Below are 26,495 nucleotides of genomic sequence, written 5' to 3' on the forward strand. Positions count from 1 at the left end.
ACCCATTACAGAAGGCCCATTACCTTTTACAACCATCAAGTCTAGCATGCGTGTTTGTTCTTTACTTTTCACTCTTACAGTGATTTTACCATTAAACTCTAAGGACTCTTTACTGTACATTTTCAAAACACAGTTAGCTGGAGCTAGTTTTACCTTGTACAGTCTGTGGTACAATTTCTCTGAAATCACAGAAACAGCTGCCCCCTATCTACCTCCATTTTCACTCGCACGTTATTAATTCAGACAAACATAGTAAGGCTTGTTTACTTTGTGCTAATTGATGTCAATAGCAAACAATTCTGTCTCTTGTATGTCACTTTCTCAGTGAACATCACTGACTTGTGACTCCTTAGTTACTGTCAAGTCCGGCTTTCTGTAGCTAGAGTGCGTTGTAATCACCTCCTCCGTGTCCGCGCTCGTGTGCGATGCAATCCGATGCACAGAGTTCGTTGCTCCTCGCGGTTAGCGGCGATCTCGGATCCGGCTAAACGTTGTGCCCCAACGTGGCGGCATCCAGGTGCTTTGTCCACTTGGCTTGTTTGGCGTCATCTTGCCATTCCTGACGCGTTCGGCAGGCTCGCGCAACATGTCCCCTTTTCCACACACGCGGCAATCAACCGGCAAGCATCGGGCTTGTGCCCTTTACAGTGACATCTGTAGCACGGTTTTACGATGGCATCTTGGCTTTGTGGAACCCCTCTTTTCCACTACATGCGTTTTAAAAGTCTTTTGGGAAAACTGTTGCGAACTCTTAAAGTCACTTCGAACGCCAGCCCCATTTCTATTGCAAGTACGTGCCCCGGACAAATTTCATCTGGCCAATTCATTTCATGGTCTATGGAAGTCGATAGATTTGTGTGTGGTGTGAAAAAAGTGCTGAGCTCAGAGACCGTCTGTTAAATGCAGCACATTCTAAAGACTTAACCCTGTAGTGGTTTTTAAGCAGCTCAATCAATCAGCTCCGTGAAAGTCTTTTGCGCTAGTAATGCCATTACTAAGGTGTGCAAGTGATTAGTAAACTGAGTCCTTTTCCCACAACCATCAGAAATACCGCTTTCGCCTTTCCGCGTCGGTGTCTTTCAATCAATTCATTTGCCGCAAAATACTGTTCGAGCCTTTCCAAATAAGCGTTGAATTGTTCCTCACTTTCGTCGAAGTGGAAATCCTCTGGCTTTCCAAAGCCATTTTCGACCAGCTCTATTTGCCGTCACTCTTCAGCACCACTATATCTCGTAGGCTTCACCGGAGTTAGTCAGTTACTCATAACTCTGTTTCGGATGGTAAAACATCCCATCCTCGTCGCCAAAACTGTGGTATCCGAAAGGAAGGTGCACCGTTTGGAGGTTTTACTGGAACACTCAGGGTGCACAAATAAGAGTTTATTAAGAACAGTAGCTTCACAATCTCACTTCACACCTCGGAAGCTCGTCTATTACAGCGCCAAAGAGCCCGCGCTATAGTGCAACCTATAATAATTCCCGCTTAAATTACGAATTAACCAATGACGATTAACTTTTGTCAATTTACGCTCTACAGGCTGGCAGGAACCTGTCTTTTACAAAACTCTCAATGACGCCTACAAGAACGGGGACGGAGTCTTGTATAAACAGGCCAAAAACACACTGGCAAAAGAGATCAGAGTGGATAAGAGAAACTACTCTGAAAAGCTGAAGAAACAGTTTTCAGCCAACGATCCTGGATCGGTGTGGAAAGGCATGAAAGACATCACAAATTACAAGACACCACCCCCCTGCACCGTGTCAACTCAACAACTAGCCGACGATTTGAGTGAGTTTTATTGCAGGTTTGATAAACCCTGTCTCACACCCCACACCCATTCAGACCCTCTCTCCACGAATCAATTAACAGCTTCAGTAACCCCCACCTTCCCCCCTCCTGCACCTTTGATCTGCGAAGAGGAGGTGCGTCGGGTCTTCGTCAAACAGAAGACAAGGAAAGCACCAGGCCCAGACGGCGTCTCACCGGCCTGCCTAAAAACCTGTGCTGACCAGCTGGCCCCTATCTTCACAAAGATCTTCAACAGATCACTGGAGATGTGCGAAGTTCCTTCCTGCTTCAAACGCTCCACCATCATCCCCATCCCAAAGAAACCCAAGATCACAGGACTTAATGACTACAGACCTGTCGCCCTAACGTCTGTGGTCATGAAGTCACTTGAAAAACTGGTGTTGGACTACCTGAAAGACATCACTGGACCCTTGCTGGACCCCCTGCAGTTTGCTTACCGAGCAAACAGGTCTGTGGATGATGCAGTCAACATGGGACTGCACTACATTCTACAACATCTGGACAAACCAGGGACTTATGCGAGAATCCTGTTCGTGGACTTCAGCTCAGCCTTCAACACCATCATCCCATACCTCCTCCTGTCCAAATTAACCCAACTCTCCGTGCCCACCTCCATCTGTCAGTGGATCACCAACTTTCTGACAGACAGGCAGCAGATAGTGAGGCTGGGAAAATTCTCATCCAAAACTCGCACAATCAGTACTGGAGCCCCCCAGGGATGTGTGCTCTCCCCACTGCTCTTCTCCCTGTACACCAACGACTGCACCGCAAAAGACCCCTCTGTCAAACTCCTGAAGTTTGCAGATGACACCACACTCATTGGCCTCATACGGAATGGCGACGAGTCTGCTTACAGACAGGAGGTCCAAGAGCTGGCTGTCTGGTGCAGTCATAACAACCTAGAGCTGAACACGCTCAAAACAGTGGAGATGATCGTAGACTTCAGGAGAAACACCTCAGCATTATCCCCACTCACCATCATGAACAGCACTGTGGCAACAGTGGAGTCATTCAGGTTCCTGGGCACTACCATCTCACAGGACCTGAAGTGGGAGCCCCACATAGACTCCATTGTGAAGAAGGCCCAGCAGAGGTTGTACTTCCTTCGCCAGCTGAGGAAGTTCAACCTGCCACAGGAGCTACTGATGCAATTCTACTCCGCAGTCATTGAGTCCGTCCTCTGCACCTCTATAACTGTCTGGTTCGGCTCAGCTACAAAGTCAGACATCAGAAGACTGCAGCGGATAGTTCGGACTGCTGGAAGAATCATCGGCACATCCCCCCCAGCTCTCCAAGAACTGCACTCGTCCAGAGTCAGTAAAAGGGCTAGCAAAATCATTCTAGACCCCTCACATCCAGGCCACTTCCTCTTCGAACCCTTGCCATCTGGCCGGCGCTACAGAGCACTGAGCACCAGGACAGCCAGGCACAAGAAAAGTTTCTTTCCTCAGGCCATCTACCTCATGAACACCTAAATCTCTCCCCTAGAGAGTAAACCAGTGCAATACATAATGCTATTTATATTTATAACTATTTATCACATATCTCTTACTCACACTCCTTTGCATTTGTATCTAGTGACTATTTTTGTATATTGGGTACTTTATATTTTTAAATATTTTTTATCCCTTGCTCACATACTCTATCTTCTCACCTGTCTTGTCACTGTCATTCTGTCTGTGCTGTGGTAGTTCCTGTCATCAAGATAAATTCCTTGTATGTGCGAACATACTTGGCAATAAAGCTCGTTCTGATTCTGATTCTGATGATTTGCTTTTGGTGTAAAACACCACACACACAACATCAACAGCACCAACTCAAACAATAAAAAATACAACAAAGGTAATTGAAAACATAAATGCAGCTTGATGGGGTGCGGTTAGGAGTTTAGAAATGTGAACAAAAAATAGATGGACAATTTCTTAAATACTGTTGTTTTCATTTGTTTAAACTTTGTACTTTCGCCATCTGGCCAGCGCTACAGGGCACTGAGCCAGGCACAGGAAAAGTTTCTTTCCTCAGGCCATTACGTCATGAACAGCTAAATGCCCCCTAGGGAGTAAACTGGTGCAATAAACAACGCTATTATATTTACATTTATTTTCCACATCATATCTCTTATTTACTTCCCCTTGCATTGTATATATACCTGTGCAAACATATAATGTCTAGTGTCTATTTTGTATATTGTGTACTTTATCCTCTATATATTTTTCTTTTGTATCTTTTATTAGCCCACTCTACTTTTATTATTTGTTTCTTGTCACTGTCATTCTGTGTGCTGTGGAAGTTCCTGTCACCAAGAGGAATTCCTTGTATGTGTAAACATACTTGGCAATAAAGCTCACTCATTCATTCATTCATTCATTCATTCATTCATTAAATGCATAGCTAGTGGTTAGAGTTTTTGCTTTGGGACCAAAAGGTTACAGGTTCAATTCTCACATTCAGCTGTAGAATCCTTAAGCAAGGTACTTACACTAAAATTGCTCTAGTAAAATTACCCAGCTGTATAAATGGGTAAATAATTGTAGGAACTTTAACACTGTAAGTTGCTTTGGATGAAAGCATCAGCTTTCTCATTCCCTGAGAGCAAGGGGAGAAAGAAAAGATAACATCTTAATATAATAAATTATAAGTCAATAGCATGACAGCAAACAAATAATTAATATGCATTGGCAACCACCGAGGAAAAAGTGATTAAAAAGACTAACTAGATAAAACATTTTATTACTTATATTGATAATTCCACTCTGGTGTATAAAAGATAATTTAATAATTTCATCTGCATATTCTTTTTATCGATGTACACCGCATCTCAAAGGTTCACATGGAGTGCTAAACAAATCTAAGGTGCTTTGCCCTCTGAGGTGGCAATTATATGATTTTAATCGCCTGTTTTAAAAGTTTTGCTCTTCATAATAATGTTTTTATGAAAATATACCACAATATTAGCAATAGAGCATTGATCTGACTGTTAAACAAGCATGTCCATCCAAACTGCTCACCCCATACAGGGCACGGGGAACCGGAGCCTAACCTGGCACACAGAGCGTAAGGCTGGAGGGGGAGGGGACACACCCAGGATGGGATGCCAGTCCGTCGCAAGGCACCCCAAGCAGGACTCGAACCCCAGACCCACCGAAGAGCAGGACCCGGACCAACCCACTGCGCCAGTGCAAAACAGGCATGTAAGCAACAGGAAAATTCAAACATTTCATTTTGTCTTCTGTATGAATTTAATACTTTTATAGACAGTGGGAGTTCAGGAGGTGTAGAGGGAATGACACAAATATTTCTGAAACCTTTCACTTAAGGCCCACTGTGCTGTTTGACTGGTACTGAAACTACTCGGAATAGGCCATAAAGAGCTGTCTGCTCAAATGTTACAGTAAAACTACAAAAGATTTTGTTTTTATTATTATTATTATTATTATTATTATTATTATTATTATTATTATTATTATTATTAACTTGTCATGACCATAGTGCTGTGAGTTGGGCTAAGTGCAAGGTACTTACCCTAAATTGCTGCAGTAAAATTACCCAGCTATATAAATGGATAAATAACTGTAACTAGCTTAACATTCTAAGTTGCTTTAAAAGGAAAGTGTCTTTAAGACTCAACTGTCCTCTATGCTTGACATGCAGATATGGCCTGCAAACATAGATTTATGAATACATTTTTTGCTGAGAAAGCTGGTGCCTCCAACTCTTGGGCATTAGTTTTAGGTTTGGGTGCAAATATGACTCTGTGTAGAGTCAAGGTGTTCTCTCTGTGTTTATTTGTGTTCTACTTATTTATGTGAGTTTGTTGGAAGTCGCTTTGGAGAAAAGTGTCTGCTAAATGAATAAATGTAAATGTGAATAATTGTCTTTGAAGGAAACCAGAGCACCTGTTTCTTCCAGGTGCTCTGGTTTCCTTCCATTTCCAAATACATAGTTCAGATGGACTGATGACTTTAAATTGACCTTTGATGGAAAGCAGACTAGCATCACCTTAATTTGAGCAAGTAGATATTGATAAGGGATGGATAAATACATATTTTACCCTTGTGTAACATGGTATGACGTGGTTTGCACAGGAAACTCTGTTTAGCTGATTTATGTCATATGTGAAAAGAACTATCTCCTCTTCCAGTTGTGAACACCTCTTATTGTTTCTGCTTTAATAATGAGATTAATTGCCTGATTTAGCGTTAGCCTTTCTATCCTACCTCCAACAAACTGTGCAATGATGTTGCACTGAGCTGTGAAAAGCACAGAATGGCCACTCGACTCCTGAGGCTTGTTGGTTTCCAAAGGAGGGAGAGTGGCTTGTAAAAGCTGAAAATGGAAATAGCAACAACAATAGCCAGCTGAACACCCAAAAGAATGACAAGGATCAGGGGTGGCAATTTATCTTCACATCTCTATATCTTGCCAGAGCATAAAATACCAACAGTTCTTTTGCTTGCAGTTGAGCAGAATGAGAAATCAAAGGAAATGCAAACAGGAAATAAAGAGATTACCTTTCAATAGGCAACATAGCCATGTTGTAAGGTGCAAATTTTCACCAGCAGTCTGATTGGTGCCATGGAAGATGGTGATCAAGCTTACCTTTGCATACCCTCCTCTTATTGATACTGCCTAGTCTCTTTAGCTGCAGTGAATAGAATTTCAATTCATCCAGTGCAGTCAAAGATAAAATATTCATTTGAACATTCAGAAAAGACACACCTTAATGTAGTCTTTTCCTTTAACCCTATAGCTGCAACTTAAGAAAAAAAACTGTTATAACCAGAAAATGTATACAGCACATATACAGCACAAGTCTATATATTATATAAAGAGTATGTATGTATGTGTGTGTTTTTTTCTGCTTGGTAATGTCCAGTATTGCAAAGGCAGGTGACACTTTGGCCAGGCTGTTATTCCACAGCTTACCTTGTTTATTTGCTAACTTCAGCAGATGCTTTTGCAGTAAAAAATGGTGGGTCGAATTAAGCCAACAGGGCACATCTATAGTGTGTCGTAAAATAATAGCTGCGTGCCCTTTGAAAGCCCTGCAAAATGACTGCTGTTGACAGAATAATTAGCATTTAAAAGGAGGAATAACCTTTACTCAATACATAATTTTTATTACTGTGGACTTGGACAGTGAAATTGTGGTGGTAGAAGTGGGATGATGTTCAGACAGCACTCAGAACCCCATTCTAGAACATCTTGTTCATGCTGACTGAATAGGGGCAGACTGACCATGATGCCAAGATGCATGGAGTGCAGATGGTTGCTAAACAGTCCCTGCGCTGTTCTATTTTGTCATATTTTGGAATTTTTTGTGCTATACATTATTAATTCGTCACACAAGCTGATACTTTTACCCAAAGCAGTTTTCATTAACCCATTTATGTAACTGAATACTTTATTATAGTATGTACCTTTGTCAAGGGTACTTAGCTTGCAGTAGCAGGGAGTGGAGGTCAAATGAACAACGATCAGGTTTGAAATCATACCTTTAACCACTATAGTTCCTGCTGTAACAATGTGTAAAAATGTATGTAAAAATGATAGCTTGCACATTTATAATTTGATATAAGAAAACTGACAAAATATTGGTAAGATAACTCCCAATAAATCTTTATGTTCAGTATATCAGTACAGCCATTCTGTATTTTGTTTAACATTGCATTATTACTATATGTGACTGATGTGGGTGGCATTGTGGCATAGCAAGTAGCACTGCTGTCTCACAGCACCTAAGTGGTGCGAGAGGACATTGGTTCAATCTCTGTTTAGTCTGTGTGGAGTCTCACCCTGCCCAGTTCGCGTTGGACCTTCCTGTGGAGTCTTGTTCTCCAAACTCAAGCCACTTTTCAAATCTGAAATCTCTGACCTCCTGATTTCACACAGAGCCACCACCTGCTCGCTTGATCCGATCCCATCGTAACTCCTACAGAACAGCTCTGCACCTTCATCTCTAAGATCATCAACTCCTTGGTCTCCTCTGGTTGTTTCCCAGCTGCCTTCAGAACTGCTGTCATTTCACCTCTGTTAAAGAAACCCTCCCTGGATCCCAACTGGGTCCAAAACTAAACACCAGTCTCCCTCCTCTCCTTCCTGTCTGAAACTCTAGAGCAGGCAGCCTGTAATCAACTATCAGAATTCCTCACCTGAAACTATCTCCTCAATGGATTTCAGTATGGTTTCAAAGTTTGTCACTCCACGGAGATGGTGCTTCTGACGGTGTCTGATGCTCTCCAGTCAGCTAGAGTTGCTTCCCTCTTCTCGGCCCTCATCCTCCTTGACCTGTCTGCAGCATTCGACACTGTCAACCACCGGATTCTACTCTCCTCTCTCAGTCAGCTTCGGATCAAAGGAGCGGTACTAAGATAGTTTGAATCCCACCTATCTGACAGATCCTATCAAGTGGTCTGGCAGAGCTCCCATTCTTCTCCTCTGCCTCTCTCAACCGGTGTTTTGCAGGGCTTGGTACTGGATCCTCCTCTCTTCTCTATCTACACCTCCTCTCTCAGTTCTGTCATAGGCTCCCATGGATTCAAATACCACTGCTATGCTGATGATACCCAGCTCTTCCTTTCCTTTCCACCTGGGGCATCATGCATTTCTGCATGTATTGCTCCCTGTCTGTCAGATGTCTCTGCATGGATGGAGATTCTTCACCTCCCAGCTGGCCTGTCCTCCTGTCGCGATCTATCGATGAAACTGGACAACTCTTTCATTTTGCCTTCCTTCTCAGCTAAGAGTCTGGGAGTGACAACTGACTCAAGTCTATCTTTCTCTTAGCACATCAAAGCCACAACCCAGACCTGCAGGTACATCCTGCATAATATCCGCAGAATCCGTCCTTTCCTCACAACTAACTCTGCCCAACTACTTGCCCAGGCCATGGTGACATCTCGTCTGGACTACTGCCTTCCCGCTACTGCAATCAAACCTCTGCAGCTGATACAGAATGCTGCTGCACGAGTTGTGTTTGACTTGCCAAAGCGTTCCCATGTATCTCCTCTACTCGTTTCTCTGCACTGCCTTCCCACTGCCCAGATCAAATTTAAGACCCTGGTAATTGCCTACAAATGCATCAATAGAACTGCTCCTAGCTTTTTACAAGACTTGATCAACCACTACACCCCATCCAGACCACTTCGCTCATCTACTTCTGCTTGATAGGTGGTCCCACGCACGAAAAGTAAAACATGGAGGTTCTCAGTTCTGGCTCCGATGTGGTGGAATGACCTCCCCCTCTCACTCAGAACCAGGTTTACTTAAGAATCACATTTCTGCAACGATGTCTCTCTTTCTCCTAAAGTAATACACACATTGTATTTTCTCTGAGATGTACATTGCTTTGGAAAAAGTGTCTGCTAAATAAATAAATGTAAATGTAAACGTTTGCATGCTCTCCCTGTGTCTGCATGGGTTTCCTCCAGGTGCTCTGGTTTCCTCCTACAGTCCAAAGACATGCTGTTCAGGTTCACCCATAGTGTGTGTGAGTGACAGAGAGATTGTGTTCCACTCATGTATAGATGAGTGACCCATTGTAAATAGTGTACAGTACTATCATTGTAAGTCACCCTGATAAATAAGGAATGCACTGATAACACTGCATAGAGTTTATTGGAAGTTACTTTGGAGAAAAGCATCTGCTAAATGAATAAATGTAAATTATTTAAGTAATCTCATGATTAATCTTTTTCTGAAAGGAGTCATCAAAAAATCTGTAATTCATTGGAAATCTAGCTATCTGAAGGTTTATTACTATTTTTATGCAAGGTTCAACAAGGCAGGACAACCTGCTGCCCCTTGTTCTGGTAATACAAACTCTGAACTTGAGCAGAAGCCATTTCTAGCAGGCCAACACAATAATCTCCAGCGTGCTTCCCAAGATTGAAAATCACACAATGGTAGCTGCACACAAGGAGCAGAAGAAATAAAAAGAAAAGGAAATAAAAACAACCAGAACAACGGCGCTTGCTGATGCCCACAAGGCCCACTGATCCAGACGTCCCCTCAGCTCTCATTATTGAACTTTTCATGGAAGGTCATCTGTGTATCTGATGAGGGGCACCATGCCCACTAACCACCCACCCCCATCACCTAACTTCAACTGCAGTGATCTAGATTGCAAAAACTGCAATCTCTGCTCCTGCTCATTTTAAGAAATGACAGTAACTGGGATCTCCACTGAACTGTCCGGAAGCTATTGATTTTGTTTGACATATCACATGATCGTCTTACTCAGCTTGTTCACCTTTAACGCTTTTTGTCTGTTAGTTTGCAGACAGATTTAAAGGGCTGTAACTCATAGGTGCCAGGTGCTGAGACAAATCCCAAATTACCTGGAGATATCAGAGGAACGGAAAGAGAAGAACAGAAGACCCTGTTCTCCGGATATTTAGTATTTTACCCATTTATGCAATAGCAGGAAATCAGTGCTAATCCAGATGTCCGCAAATCCTTAGCCAGGCCTTAGCTAGTCCTCAGCCTGTCACTAACCAGTTTTCATCTAGTCCTTAGCTAGTCCACAGCCAGACCTTACATAATTTTTATTCAGTCCATGAACAATCCCTAACCAGTCTTTAGCTGATCCTTAGTTATTCCTCAGCTAATCTTTAGCCAGGCTATAGCTATTCTTTGTCTAGTTCATTGCTTGTCCTAATCTCATCTTTAGGAAATCCACTATCCGGTGACCCAAAATTTATGATGCATTGCACTCTAAGGCCCCTGCTTTGGTCTTCAATATGGTCAGCTGTTCCTCCTCATTCTTGGTCTGTGTGTGTTGTTTTGGCATAAAATTTTGATCAACATGTCAGAGCCAGCCAAGATCCCAACATTTTAATGCACAGCAGGTTGTGTCTCAATCAGGGTCTTCAGTGTCCAGCTTCTTGTTTTTTCATTGAAAATTAAGTTTGTGGACACATATTTGATAGTGTGTGTTCCAGAAATCTCATCGTCAGAGCCTGTAATCTCTTTTGCAGACCCAGGTGATGTGGTGTTATGAAGGTCGCCATGGATATGCACCTTTTAAAACACCAATCTGTCCTTAGACTCAATTGATACTTTAAAAGAAACTGGAAGATTATCCCTTCTCCTCTGCCGCATAGGCAATGTTCCCCACTAGAGCAAACTTTAGAACCATATCTTTCATACAAGCCATTTTAGACAAAAGGTGTAATTGCCCAAACATGAAATGTCATAAACAAATGTATATTGTGATATACATTTGAACACACCGTGCCATACAGTAGTCAGTAAATAAGGTCAGGATATATCCTTGGGATTGTAAAGCTGTCCTTTCTGCTGATTTTAATTTCACACATATTTGCACAAGAAAATTACATTTTACTTATCTAATGTTGTCGAGAATCCCAAGAAAATATCAAGCCTGTGGATTGGTTGATATATAACTGTAAGCATGACCCATTGCATTTTGGGTAAACAGCAACAAAGAAATAAACTGCTAACTGACAAATCAATGACTTGCGTGTTTTTCATTGCTATTTGCTTGCTCTTGTATCTGCATTTTGCTTCACCGAAAAGGAATAAAATCATTATTCTGCCAAAAAGCTGATGTATAAAGAGAATAAATATCTGTGAGTGGAAAGTGCCTAATTTAGGCTTACATGATTGTCTGATGGCAGATTCAGTGTCATTTGTAATGAAGCTATTGAGCCATATTACCTTAGCAGGTCTGTGGCCTTGTTCAAATTCTGGGTTTAAGATTCCCATGTGCAGCAACACCTGTTCTTCATGATCACTTGGCTCTGTGAGTTTAGGTTGCATAGTGGTGGAACAGGCTACATTAGCTCACGATGGTGGACAAAGGTTCAGTGCAATGTTTGTGGACAATACTGAGTGCGGTATCGAGCTAGACACCAGGGACCATGTCCCCATCAGACTAAATGCTCTAATGGTGAAGGAAAAGACTTCTGGTATTTATTGGACCTTAATGTTTTGGTGCAATTTTCATAAGGATGTGGAAGGTTGAGAACTTTCAGCAAGTAATGTTATTAAGTTGTGTCTCCTTGGCACTTGGGTGAACAAAACATATGCTAGCATTTTGGTATGTTTGAGATGACTTTAGCAGGTCATGAAATTAATATATCCAAGTATACAGCATATCTGAAAAGAATGTGTACTAGACTTAGTCTTTATTGCCATATAGCACACACACACACACACACACACACACACATTTTCAGAACCGCTTGTCCCTTACGGGGTCACGGGGAACCGGAGCCTACCCGGCAACACAGGGCGTAAGGCCAGAGGGGGAAGGGGACACAGCCAGGACGGGACGCCAGTCCGTCACAAGGCACCCCAAGCGGGACTCGAACCCCAGACCCACCGGAGAGTAGGACTGCGGTCCAACCCACTGCGCCACCGCACCCCTTGCCATATAGCATTCCACTCAAATACAATGATTGAGGTTTTCAGAAATGAAGGATTAAAGCTTAATTAAGGTTTTCTGAAGGAAATCATGAAAAAAAGTTTCAATCACTACTGCACCTTGCTCTTTTGAACCAAGGTCCAACGTGCAAACACATATGCTTCTTACTTCATACCCTCTTCACCCCTGAGGAAACTGTTCTTAACATGTCCTCAAGACTCAAATGATTCTGAGTTAATGCAAGAGTTACAACTCTAATTGTAGTGTTTTGATTTTAAGTGTGGTGCACTGTGCTCTGGGTACAGATGGGGCGAAGGTAGTGTTCATTACGAATGTTGATTAGAACACTGGCACACAAGGAAATAATGCTCTTTGTCCATGAACCACACTTCTTCAAGTACCTTCTTCAAGTACCTCAAGTCAACCTGCCTGACACCCTTCAGACTTTCTTCTGCTGACAAACAGTCACCTCTTTATATTCCCTGTAAGTCCCCCCAGTGGTTGAACACTTAATTCCATTTTTCCCATAATTAAACTATTTTCAATAAACACATTTTCCTGCTCAAACTCACGATAACATGGGTCATTACAGTAAGAATATAAACATAATGAATACAGTATAGCGCAGATTCATTTAATAAGTTTGGTGCCGTAAACTAGCACTGGGAATATGTTTCTGTTGTATGCAAAAAGGTCACACTTGTAATACATAAATTAATAAATTACATAAATGTGGCCTGATTAAGATCCTTCTCTATGCTAACTATTCTTTGAAAATACCCGGATGTTGCTAACTTGAAAAAATAAGAAAAAACCTCTTTACTTTGTTAAGGTATATTATTTCTGTGAGGCTGATCATGATGACTGCTGTGATTGTTATAATTTTTAGTAATATTATGTTATTATCAAACCTACCGTCTACAAAGGGAAGATGAGCTTGTTTTGAAGCGCATGCAGGTTGGTATTGCTCCAGTCTTGTTCTACTGATCATCCCATGGGCAAGCACTGTAGATAACAAAGGCTGAAACAACAAGCAGTTATCTCAAAATAAAACAAGAAAACAGATATCCCCTTGGCGCATAATTTCATGAGAGAAACAGAGAGAGAACGGCACAGAGACGCAAGGGGGTAAAACTTTTCATTTCTGCCGTATTCCATGCTGCTGTTGCAGTGGCCTGCATCTCATTTTTGACATGAAGTTTTCTCCAGGAAAGGAGATCCATATGTTTAGTGTTATGGGAAGTTTGTGCATGACAATGACAGATAGAAGGTAGCAGCATGACAAAGCCATGAAAAAGAGTACAGGCTCTCAGTGGACTGCAATAAAAGCCACACATCACATACTGCAAAGAGGGTTCCTTGACCTCAAAACCACAGTACTTGTTAAGGCTCATGATCAGGGGTCTTACCGCAGGATGAGGGGAACACAAAGTAAACAGATTGTGCACGCGGCCGACAGCTGTCAACCATACTGAGACTACAAATCAGGACTCTTTTCTGTTCCTATCTGTTCCTATCTTGGAGCTTTCAATTAGTTCTCCACCTCTTTGTAAGCCACTGACTCTAGGAGAAATTCAAGTAGGCCATTTACCTTGTTTTGTCAAGATGGTAATAAACTGAATTGGGTGTTTTGGTTAACTGCAATAGGAACAAAATGCAGAGATTGAGTCTTAGCTAAAAGCAGGAATAGACCTGCTCTGAATACATGTGCCATTCATTTGGCTGCCACAAATTCACTTCTTAATTACTTTCTAGAGATGCTTTTCTTTTTTATCTTCCAGAGATGGTTCTATTCACAGAATGCTCCACAGTGAAGTCTTTAGGCAGAGTTAAAATAAAAAACGTGATAGGGTAACCCTATCACGTTTTTTATTTTAACTCCTATTGAGTGACCAACAATCCTTGACATGTCTTTTCCTTTCGAACCAAAGAGCAGGGGGCAGTAAGCATTAATTTGTCACTCCTGTCACTCCTGGTTTGCTCGCCACCATCTAAAGCTAACACGGAACCCGAGCTTAGTGCTGCAAGCTGTTTAATGGACATTGGCTATGCTACTTCACACGGTGTACCCAGGAGGGCTTGTATTGTGGGTTGTTAGCCTTGACACCCATCCGACAGGGACAGGACTAGTGGACTTGTGTACAGAATTGTTACACCTGTCAGGGGGGGGCGTACCACCATGAAGAGCTTGTGTTTTACCTAGTCACTTGGTTAGCCCTGCACGAACCAGTGTTTCATTGGAGCAGCAGGGACTGCAATGTGAACATTCTTGTTTGTCATTCTTGTTTGTCACCATGCCCCCCATGGGCGGGTGTACTCCCTGTCTCTCCCCTAACAAAAAGCCATGCAAGAATATATTACCGAATCATTTAAGGCAGGCTATATTCGACCTTCCACGTCGCTGGCCTCCACAGGGTTCTTTTTTGTGGGAAAAAAGGACGGGGGCCTATGCCCCTGCATTGATTATCGGGGGCTGAACACTATCACAGTGCGATACCCCCATCTTCTGCCTTTGATCACTGCAGCCTTAGAATGAGTGCATGGTGCAAAGATTTTTATGAAATTGGACCTTCGAAGTGCATACAACCTCATCCGCATCAGGAAGGGGGATGAGTGGAAGGGTGCTTTTAGCACCACCCTGGGTCATTATGAGTATTTGATCATGCCTTTTGGTTTGTCTAACGCGCCCTCAGTGTTCCAGGCGTTTGTCAGTCACGTACTAGGAGATCTTGTGGATGACTGCATCTTGGTGTACCTGGATGACATCTTGATTTTCTCCAAGATACAGGAAGAGCACATCCGCCAGGTAAGAACAGTGTTAGAATGGCTCCTCCAAAACCGCCTTAGTGTCAAGGGGGAAAAATGCCTCTTCCATCAGTCCAGAGTGCTGTTCCTGTGCTACATCCTGAGTGACGCAGGCATGGCTATGGACCTGGAGAAGGTCCAGGCGGTGATTGACTGGCCATAACTACGAACTGTGAAAGCCCTGCAATGGTTCCTGGGTTTTGCTAAATTCTGTAGAAGATTCATCAGGGGATTCAGCTCTATCACTGCCCCCCTCATGGCCCTGACAGCAAATAAGGAGACCTGCCAGCCTTGGGGCGAGCAAGCACAGCGAGAAATCCTAAAGTTGAAGACTCGTTTCATGACAGCAGTGATATTACGACACCCAGACCCCACGCTGCCGTTCGTGGTGGAGGGGGACGCATCAGAGGTCGGAGTAGGGGCCGTGCTGTCCCAAAAACAGGGTGATCTACCAAAACTGTACCCCTGTGCATACTTCTCACAAAAACTGTCACCAGCTGAACGGAACTATGACATTGGAAATCAAGAGCTCTTAGCCGTTAAATTAACCCTAGGGGAATGGAGGCACTGGTTAGAAGGGGCCTCGCACCCCTTTCTTGTACTAACTGACCACCTTAACCTAGAGTATCTTCAGACAGCATGCCGTCTGAACTCACGCCAGGCCCAATGGGCCTTGCTCTTTACCAGATTTGATTCCACTGTATCGTATCGGCCGGGCTGTAAGAACACGAAGGTTGACACCCTCTCATGGTTGTTTGCCACTGACGCTGTGACCGAATGCCCAGAGCCAATCCTACCCGAGGACTGTGTTGTGGCCCCAGTATGCCGGCACTTCTTTCAGGAGCTCCAAGACATACAAGCAGCAGAGCCCAATCCACCCCTGGCACTGGAAGATTAGGAGTATGTGCCCGTGAAAATGCAACCAACACTCCTGTAGTGGGCCCACGACTCTCCTACGGCCAGTCACCCCGGTGTGCGCCGAGCATTGTCCCTCCTCCAAGGGAGGTTCTGGTGGCCCTTCATGCTGGAGGACATCCAGCAGTACGTAGAGGCCTGCACAATCTGCTCCCAAGTTAGAATTCCAACACAGAGACCTGCTCGCTTACTGGAGCTGCTGCCAGTACTTCCTGGTGGACCTCCCACCTTCGGATGGTAAGACGGTGATACTAACCTTGATTGACCGATTTTCCAAAGCCTGCCGCCTGATCCCTTTACTGCGGTTGCTCACAGCCCTGGAGATGGCAGAGGTGCTATTCCAACAGGTCTTCCGCCTATATGGTCTGCCTGAGAACACTGTGTCTGACAGTGAGCCCCAATTCGCCTTACGAGTATGGAAGGCATACTGGGCAAAACTGGGGTCTCGGTGAGCCTCACCTCTGGCTGCCGCTCCCAGTCCAACGGGCAGGTGAAACGCCTGCAGCAGGATGTCAGGCGGTTCCTCCACAGCTATTGCAGCCATCAACAACGCCAGTAGGCCCAGTACCTGTCATAGGCCGAATATGCTCACAACGCCTTGACCTACTCCTCCACAGGTATGTCACCGTTCCAATGTGTTTTAGGGCACCAACCTGCTCTGTTCCCTTGGTCCCCCGGCCCGAGCAACATACCCACAGTCAACGCCTGGCACCAGCAAAGTGGGGAGACATGGCAGGCCACCAAGGCTTATCTCCGGCATAATGCCCTCCGCTACAAGCAGCAGGTGGACCACCACTAGCCTCCCCTCACCTTCCAGCCAGGGCAGATAGTGCGGCTGTCCATCCGGCACTTGAGGTTATGCCTCCCCTCCAGGAAGCTCAGCCCTGTTTCATTGGCCCCTTTGAGGTCACGCCTGTCTCCCATAGGCTCCAGTTGCCCCCGGACTTACAAGTCCATTCCACCTTCGATGTTTCCTTGCTCAACACTTCAGGTCCTCTGTTCTCCAGGCAGCTGGTGATTACACGGCGAGGCCACCAGCCGAGTTGGCAGCGGTCGATGAGGATCCAGTCTATGCTATTCAGGCGCTCCTTGATTCCCATCGACAGCGAGGGCGCCTGCAATACCGGGACAGTTATGGCCTGGAGGAACAGTGTTGGGTGCCCACGTGCAATGTTCTCAACCTTTTTCTTGTTGCCGATTTCCACAGGTTCCATCCGGACCGGCTCGGGCCCCACCGCAGAGGCTGTCCACCCTTGCGTTGTAGGGCGGCAGGTGCTGCCCGTGGGGAGGGGGGTACTGTCACTCCTGGCGTGCCCGACGACACGCCCGATGACTTCCCATCTAATTAGCGCGTGCTTGGCAACCACCTCGACCCACCCGGTGACAACCCCGGAGATGGACTATAAAAGCACCCACTCCGACGCACCTGGCCACAGAACCTCCAACTGAGAGACATTCTCCTCACCTATCTTATTGTTCTGCTCTCTTCTCTGGATGCAACACCAAGTGATACAAATAAAGGGAGTTAGCATCGGCACTTGAGTCTGCTCTCCTGATCCCCACACACTGCATGACATAATTACTGCACAAATAAACTCATTACACATTGTAAGAGAACATATGGCCATGATCTGGACCACCCCTACACGTTACACAGCTCCTACCTTTGATAAGATGCCACCATCTCAGACTTGAGAAGACTCCTGTACGACATTGATAAAGCCTCTGCTTGAAGAGATCGATAAACTAGGGAAGTATCCTGAGTTGTACCATCATGGCACGTATAAATTAAACAGGACTAAAGAACACAGCAGCAAGTTGCATGAAGAAAGGGGAGTTAATATAATATAATATAATATAATTTGGGATTCCCCTCCGCGAACCGCCACCTTACCGAGGTGGAGGGGTTTGAGTGCCTGAATGATCTGAGGAGCTATGTTGCCTGGGGCTATATGCCCCTGGTAGGGTCTCCCATGGCAGACAGGTTCTGGGTGACAGACGAGACAAAGCGCGGTTCAAAATCCCCTTATGACTATTAAATCAAGGATCTCGTTCACCCCGCCCAGTATGGGGTCACCGGGGCCCCACCCTGGAGCCAGGCCTGGGGGGGGGGCTCGCATGGGAGCGCCTGGTGGCCAGGTCTATGCCCACGGGGCCTGGCCGGGCTTAGCCCGAAGCCAAGACGTGGAGCTACTCTTCGGTGGGCTCACCACCTGCCGGAGAGGAGATAAGGGGCCGGTGCGTTGTGATTTGGGTGGTGGTCGGGGCTGAGTGCCCAGTCGACCCAAACCTCGGACGCCAACTCTGGCTTTTGGGACTTGGAATGTCACCTCACTGGCGGGGAAGGAGCCCGAGCTAGTGCAGGAGGTTGAGAGATACCATCTAGATATAGTCGGGCTCACTTCCACTCACAGCTTGGGTTCTGGAACCACTCTTCTCGACCAAGGGTGGACTCTCCACTATTCTGGCGTTGCCCAGGGTGAGAGGCGGCGGGCAGGTGTGGGCTTATTAATAGCCCCCCAGTTCAGCCGCCATGTGTTGGAGTCTACCCCGGTGAATGAGAGGGTCGTCTCCCTACACCTTCGGGTCAAGGAACGGTCTCTCACTGTCGTTTGTGCTTATGCGCCTAGTGGCAGTGTAGAGTACCCGGCCTTTTCGGAGTCCCTGGGGGGCGTGCTGGAAAGCGCTCCCACTGAGGACTCTGTTGTTCTACTGGGGGACTTTAACGCCCAAGTGGCCAACGACAGTGACACCTTTAGGGGCGTGATTGGGAGGAACGGCCTCCCTGATCTGAACCCGAGCGGTGAGTTGTTATTGGATTTCTGTGCTAGTCACGGTTTGTCCATAACAAACACCATGTTCATGCATAAGGGTGTCCATCAGTGCACTTGGCACCAGGACACCCTAGGTCGGAGGTCGATGATCGACTTTGTAGTCGTTTCTTCTGATCTTCGGCCATATGTCTTGGACACTCGGGTGAAGAGAGGGGCTGAGCTGTCAACTGATCACCACCTGGTGGTGAGTTGGATTCGATGGCGGGGGAAAAAGCTGGACAGACCTGGCAGGCCCAAACGCATAGTGAGGGTCTGTTGGGAACGTTTGGCGGAGGCCCCTGTCAGAGAGGTCTTCAACTCCCACCTCCGACAGAGCTTCAACCAGGTCCCGAGGGAGACTGGGGACATTGAGTCCGAATGGACTGTGTTCCACATCTCCATTGTCGGGGCGGCGGTTCGGAGCTGCGGCCATAAAGTCTCCGGTGCCTGTCATGGCGGCAATCCCCGAACACGGTGGTGGACACCGGAGGTAAGGGATGCCGTCAAGCTGAAGAAGGAGTTCTATCGGTCCTGGCTGGCTCATGGGACTCTTGAAGCAGCTGACGGGTACCGGCGGGCCAGACGGAGCGCGGCTCTGGCAGTCGCCGCGGCAAAAACTCGGGCTTGGGAGGAGTTCGGTGAGGCCATGGAGGAAGACTTTCGGTCGGCCTCAAAGAGATTCTGGCAAACCGTCCGGCGACTCAGAGGGGGGAAGCGGTGTTCCGCCAACACTGTTTACAGTGGAAGTGGTGCGCTGCTGACCTCAGCTGAGGATGTTCTCGGGCGGTGGAAGGAGTACTTTGAGGATCTCCTCAATGCCTCCGACACGCCTTCCGTAGAGGAAGCTGAGGCTGGGGACTCGGTGGGGGACTCGTCCATTACCCTGGCTGAAGTTGCTGAGGTAGTCAAAAAATTCCTCGGTGGCAAGGTTCCGGGGGTGGATGAGATCCGCCCCGAGTTTCTCAAGTCTCTGGATGTTGTGGGGCTGTCTTGGCTGACACGCCTCTGCAGCATCACGTGGAGTTCGGAGACGGTGCCTCTGGACTGGCAGACTGGGGTGGTGGTCCCTCTTTTTAAGAAGGGGGACCGGAGATTGTGTTCCAACTATAGGGGGATCACACTCCTTAGCCTCCCTGGGAAAGTCTATGCCGGGGTACTGGAGAGGAGAATCCAACCGATAGTCGAACCTCGGATCCAGGAGGAGCAATGCGGTTTTCGCCCTGGCCGTGGAACACTGGACCAGCTCTATACCCTCACTAGGGTATTGGAGGGTTCATGGGAGTTTGCCCAACCAGTCCATCTGTGTTTTGTGGACCTGGAGAAGGCATTCGACCGTGTCCCTCGTGGCATCCTATGGGGGGTACTTCGGGATTATGGGGTTCAGGGCTCGTTGCTACGGGCTGTTAGTTCCCTGTATGACCGGAGCAGGAGCTTGGTTCGCATTGCCAGCAGTAAGTCAGACCTGTTCCCGGTGCATGTTGGACTCCGCCAGGGCTGCCCTTTGTCACCGATTCTGTTCATTATTTTTATGGACAGAATTTCTAGGCGCAGTCAGGGAACGGAGGGTGTCTGTTTTGGTTGCCGCGAGATCTCGTCTCTGCTTTTTGCGGACGATGTGGTCCTGTTGGCTTCATCAAGTCAAGACTTGCAGCGTGCACTGGGGAGGTTTGCAGCCGAGTGCGAAGCGGCGGGGATGAGAATCAGCACCTCCAAATCCGAGACCATGGTCCTCAGTCGGAAAAAGGTGGATTGCCCCCTCCGGGTTAGGGGGGAGTTGCTCCCTCAAGTGGAGGAGTTTAAGTATCTCGGGGTCTTGTTCACGAGTGAGGGAAAAATGGAGCGGCAGGTTGACAGACGGATCGGTGCGGCGTCCGCAGTAATGCGGTCATTGTACCGGTCTGTTGTGGTGAAGAGGGAGCTGAGTCGTAAGGCGAAGCTTTCAATTTACCGGTCGATCTACGTTCCTACCCTCACCTATGGTCATGAACTCTGGATCATGACCGAAAGAATGAGATCGCGGATACAAGTGGCAGAAATGAGTTTCCTCCGCAGGGTGGCTGGGCGCACCCTTAGGGATAGGGTGAGGAGCTCAGTCACCCGGGAGGAGCTCGGAGTAGAGCCGCTGCTCCTCCGCATCGAGAGGAGCCAGTTGAGGTGGCTTGGGCATCTGTTCCAGATGCCTCCTGGACGCCTCCCTGGTGAGGTGTTCCGGGCTTGTCCCACTGGGAGGAGGCCTCGGGGCAGACCCAGGACACGTTGGAGAGACTATGTCTCCCGGCTGGCCTGGGAACGCCTTGGGGTTCCCCCAGAGGAACTGGAGGAGGTGTGCGGGGAGAGGGAAGTCTGGAGGACTCTGCTCGGACTGCTGCCCCTGCGATCCGGCCCCGGATAGCGGAGGAAGATGATGATGATGATGATTATGTAAGGTCTAACACACAAAGTTTGCAAGATAAACGCGGGACACAAGATCACATGGGGGGAGATGTTGTACACATGTCACTGAGACCATTTTGGCATTCCGAAGCACAGCTATCTATATATTTTTTTTTTTGCAAAGTCTACTTTTTTACAAAATTTTACTTCTAAATAAAAATTTGTGTATATTTATGGTATTAAACAACAAAATACATTGATATTATACATATATGTTATGTGTTATGACTTAATAAACTTTCTTTATGTTTTCTTTATTTTTCTTTTGCTATGCGCCTCGTCTGCAGTGCTACACAGTATCCTACACAGGGCCACAGAACTCCAATTGTTTGTTGCCGACCTGCAAAAAATCGAAGCTCTGATGTGGGAGGGTCAACTGTATAATATACACACACACACACACACATTTTCAGAACCGCTTGTCCCATACGGGGTCACGGGGAACCGGAGCCTACCCAGCAACACAGGGCGTAAGGCCGGAGGGGGAGGGGACATACCCAGGACGGGACGCCAGTCCGTCACAAGGCACCCCAAGCGGGACTCAAACCCCAGACCCACCGGAGAGCAGGACTGCGGTCCAACCCACTGCGCCACCGCACCCCCTTCCCTGTATAATATAATATAATATAATATAATGGGGGGCTACCTACACAGAATAGTGGGCTGATGTTCACTCTGCTGACACCTGTCTGGAGACTGATGGCTTCAGAAGTAAAATAAGCCATGGTCACCTGTTACATTTTACAGGTTCCATTGTCCTGCCCAGTAGTCACTTCACCCCTTTCCTTTCTCTCCTAGTTACACGGTGGGGTTACTATCAACTTACAATAACAACTGAAATAATATGAAAAGCATATTAAATAAATTAGACGGCTCTCTTTCAAATGTGGCAGCTCTTTTGATTCCTTTACAATTATTGATCGTACAGTGTCTTATTGCAGTGGGATCTTGTGTGGATTCACATGTTAACACAGCACTTGGATAATGCTGTTTGCATGAAGAATATGTGGACAGTGAATTTACCTTCCATGGATTTCCTACTCATGTCTGTTTGTGATACACTTAGTTCAGTACAGACACACTGGCTGAAACCACTTGTCCCAAGCAGCGTCGTGGCAAACCTGACTACTGACTGTCATAATATAATGCTTTTATAGAGCTATAAGTATGTCTACTGGCCATGAAGGAAAGGAACAAAAACTCCCAAATGAACACTCAGAGGGTGAACATCCTTCAGTGGCATAGTAAGCGCTCCCATCATGCATTGATTGTGAAGTTTGGGTATTCTCAATCTTCTGGGCAAAGGCTGGCCTGCGTATAGTGACCCCTGGATGCAGTCACAGTTTCTGACACATTTAAATATGGACATGCATGGAAATGGCCCTTTTGGCACAGAGGTGACTGGATATTTCTAGAGAAAGCAAGGTTTGATTGCCTTCTTTACAATCAAGGTTAAGGTAGAAGGTTATTTAAATGGATTCATCCATTGCATGGAACCTGGTGAAACGTTTACCCATTTAAATAAAGGGGCAGCAGATGGCATTGTGGTTAGTGCTGTATTGATACATTAAAGATTCCTTAACAGTATAAATGAGTAAATCATTCTAAGTTGCTTTGGAGAAAAGCAGATATATTATTTGTTTACTAGATTATTATTATTATTATTATTATTATTATTTTTATTTTTTATAGAGCGCTCTTCTCACGCAGTCACACAGAGCTCTTTAACACAGGCATACAGCAAGAAAAATTGATGCAAACAAAGAAGACAGTCAGCTAATGGCTACCATAATGAAGAACTTATTATAGAGCTATAAGTATACCTACTGGCCAACGGGGAAAGGAACAAAAACTCCCAACTGAAGGTTGAGGGAGAAAAAACCTCTGGGGGTCCATGGGCCAGTGGTTGCCCACCCCTTCTGGGCATTCTAGAAAGTAACAATTTGTAAGCCAGTGTTTAACAAGTAATTATAATGTTGGTAAATGGCATCTTGGATCCCCAGATTGGCATGGAACGTTTCGATCGTCATGGCAGATGGACATCATCCTCTGTCAGCACGGGATTCATCTGTCATCACTGGCCAGCCTCCTCAGGTCTTATGTAGCGAGGTAGTGCTCAACGAGAAGATAGGACAGAGTTAGTAATTTGTTACTTAAGTATATTTAAAATGCATTTTTGTAAAGGTGATAAAATAAACAACCAAGGCAGGTCGAATTACATTACGAGGTGGAATGCCTGAGTGAACATATAAGTCTTTAGTTGGGATTTGAAAACAGAAACAGACGGGGCATTTCTGACAGTAACTGGTAGACTATTCCACAGTTTAGGAGCTGTATAACTAAAGGCGCGACCTCCTACTGAGGTCTTATTGATCACAGGTACGGTAAGGTAACCTGCATCTAATGAACGGAGATATCGTCCTGGGATATAAAATTAATGCTCTCACAAAGGTAAGCCGGAGCAATGCCATGTATTGCCTTATAGGTCAAAAGTAGGATTTTATAATCAACTCTATAAGAGACCGGGAGCCAATGCAAGGATTTAAGTACCGGTGTTATATGGTCGTACTTCCTAGTTCTAGTAACAATTCTTGCAGCAGCATTTTGTACCAACTGTAGCGTGGATACAGTCTGGTACGGACAACCCGACAATAAAGCATTACAGTAATTCCAGCCTACTGGAAACAAAATCATGAACCAGTTTCTCTGAATCCCATCTACAAAGGAATCACTGCATTTTAGCTATGTTTCTTAATTGAAGGAAGCATGACTTAGTCAAAGCATTTACATGCGATACAAATGACAGCTTTCCATCCAGCAAGACACCCAAATCCTTGACACAATCCGGATGCTTGAAGGTAACATCACTTGTTCTAAAGATTGATGTGATTATGTTGAGAGTTTTAGCATCACCACCCACCACAAGTACCTCTGTTTTACTGGCATTTAAAAATAAAAAATTACTACTCATCCATAATTTTATACTGGTAAAACAATTAGTTAACGACACCACATGTGATGGATCATCAGGCTTGAACGATACATAAAGCTGTGTGTCATCGGCATACGAATGGAAATTATTAGCTGTGTTGCTACTACTTGTGTGTATAATGCTAGATCTGCAGGGTTTTACAGAGGGCTCAAGATAAATCTATAGTTTTGACCTCCATGAGGTGTCTGAAAGCAGGCTGAGCATCTTTTCCCTCATGCACATGTTGACCAGCGACCAAAATGTGTGCCGATGCATTTCTCGTGTTTCTCACCATTAGTCATGGGGTGCACGCACGACAGAAATGAGATTGATGAAGAGGATGCTATTCTGAGTCCTCAACAATACAATAGATCATGTAGGTCTGATTTAATCTCTGAAAGAAAGCTAATATTGAATGAATGTTGCTTGACTGAGGTCATGGTGTTACAGGTTTGCCCTGAGGTTCATTCTCTGGGCTTCATTTTCATTCCATTCCATGTTTTTATCGGTAACATCTTAAAATGCTTCATATACTTAAATTTCAAGAACAAATTCCAGTCAATTGAAGTGGTAATCGTAATGACGTAAAAGAAGTCACTGGTTGTGACTGCATTTGTATTCTTCTTCTTCTTCTTCTTCTTCTTCTTCTTCTTCTTCTTCTTCTTATTATTATTATTATTATTATTATTATTATTATTGTTTTACAAATCCATACACAGCAGTAAAACAAATGTTTGCAGATTGAATATAAAGGAAAATGAAATTACCAGTCCCTTTCGAATATCCAGTGACTTGTATCTTCCCATTCACACATACATAGAAGCACATATGCAGACACAAACACACATACTCACACAATGGGGAAGGCTAGAGATGATGAGCACTGTATTAGAAGAATGGTTTCCTATGCCTTAAAATTTGTCCTCTACTTCAGAATCTCTGGACAGTACTCATTTGAACCGACAACCTTCCCTGACAGAAAGACAAGGCAGTATCCACCTCACATGGCACGGTTCCTGGATCCACGGGTTCCAGAGTGGCATGCTCATATTCTCTAGTTATTTTTTTGCATAGTGGTGCACTCGCCTTGATTGAAAGCTCATCTGCAACCCGATGAAAGTCAAACACTGTGATCAAGCCGAGGGGAGCAATTTTCACATCAGTGACGAATGTCTCCCTTGTCCTTATAGACAATGTGAGATTACAAAGGAGGAATACATAATTACACATATTCAGCCAAGCACTGTTCAGAAGTTAAAGATTGGTGTCAGACTATGTGTGCAAAAAAGCATTGCTGTGGAGCTGCATAACCTCTCTCTGTGCACTATAGAAAGCTGTGATATCCACTCTGAAAAAGATGTAAAACTGCATCATCTCAATATTTCACTCCACATTTTGAACAAGCATGGTGCCAAGTTTAAATGATCTCTAAACATGCCTTTTTTTGGTGTCTTAAAATCTGACATGTTCTACTTTTAATTTTCCTATGAGAAAATGATCTCACACACTTTTTTCTTTTAATTTGCACTTAATTTGTGGACTGTCTGACACACTTTTAAAAATTATTTGTTCAAAAATTATTTTTCTGTCATCTCTTTTAACTGCCATCCTGCTTTACGTTTCCTGTATAGATACCCTATTTTGTTCTTTATTCTTTTATGTGTTTTAAATCTGCTGTGGGTGGAAAAATACTGGAACTACATAAAAAGGACTTAAGTTCTTGACCTCTCTAAGTCAGTGGTACAAATGCAGCTGTACAAGTGAGGTATGTTAAATTGAATGCAGATTATCAATGTATGTCAACTGTAAAAGATGTCTGACAATGAGGACTCTAATATATGAGTTTCTAAGGCAACGTGAGACTGCTGAGAGAATACAAAAGGGGCCAGATAGTTGGACTTGAACTGCAGATGACAAAAAAATGGAAAATTATTTAACCTTCCAAGTAGAACAGTGAAGAAAATCCTGAAGGCGTTTATCAAATGCAGAACAGCAGCATTGGTTGCAAGTCAAAACTTACTGATGGAAACATGGATATTTAGCAGGACAAATGCTAAAAACTAGAATTATATACATTTAACTGACCAAACGCAATACACAATGTTAAGCTCCCTACAACTATTTATCCATTTATACACCTGGTTAATTTTACTGGAGCAATTTTAGCGTACTGCAGTTGGAGTTGTGATCTGAACCAGCAGGTCCAGAAACGGCAGTTCTAACTATGTTACCAGCTGTCAGAAATAGCAGCTTTTCTAAAATGTGTGTTTCTGTGACTACTGAAGGAGGCCTTCAGCTCACATTGTCTTGTGGACAAATTTTTAATGGTATGGGTAGCCATCTCAAAGACATTCTCACT

Source organism: Scleropages formosus, chromosome 11, assembly GCF_900964775.1.
Source record: "Scleropages formosus chromosome 11, fSclFor1.1, whole genome shotgun sequence".
NCBI lineage: Eukaryota > Metazoa > Chordata > Actinopteri > Osteoglossiformes > Osteoglossidae > Scleropages > Scleropages formosus.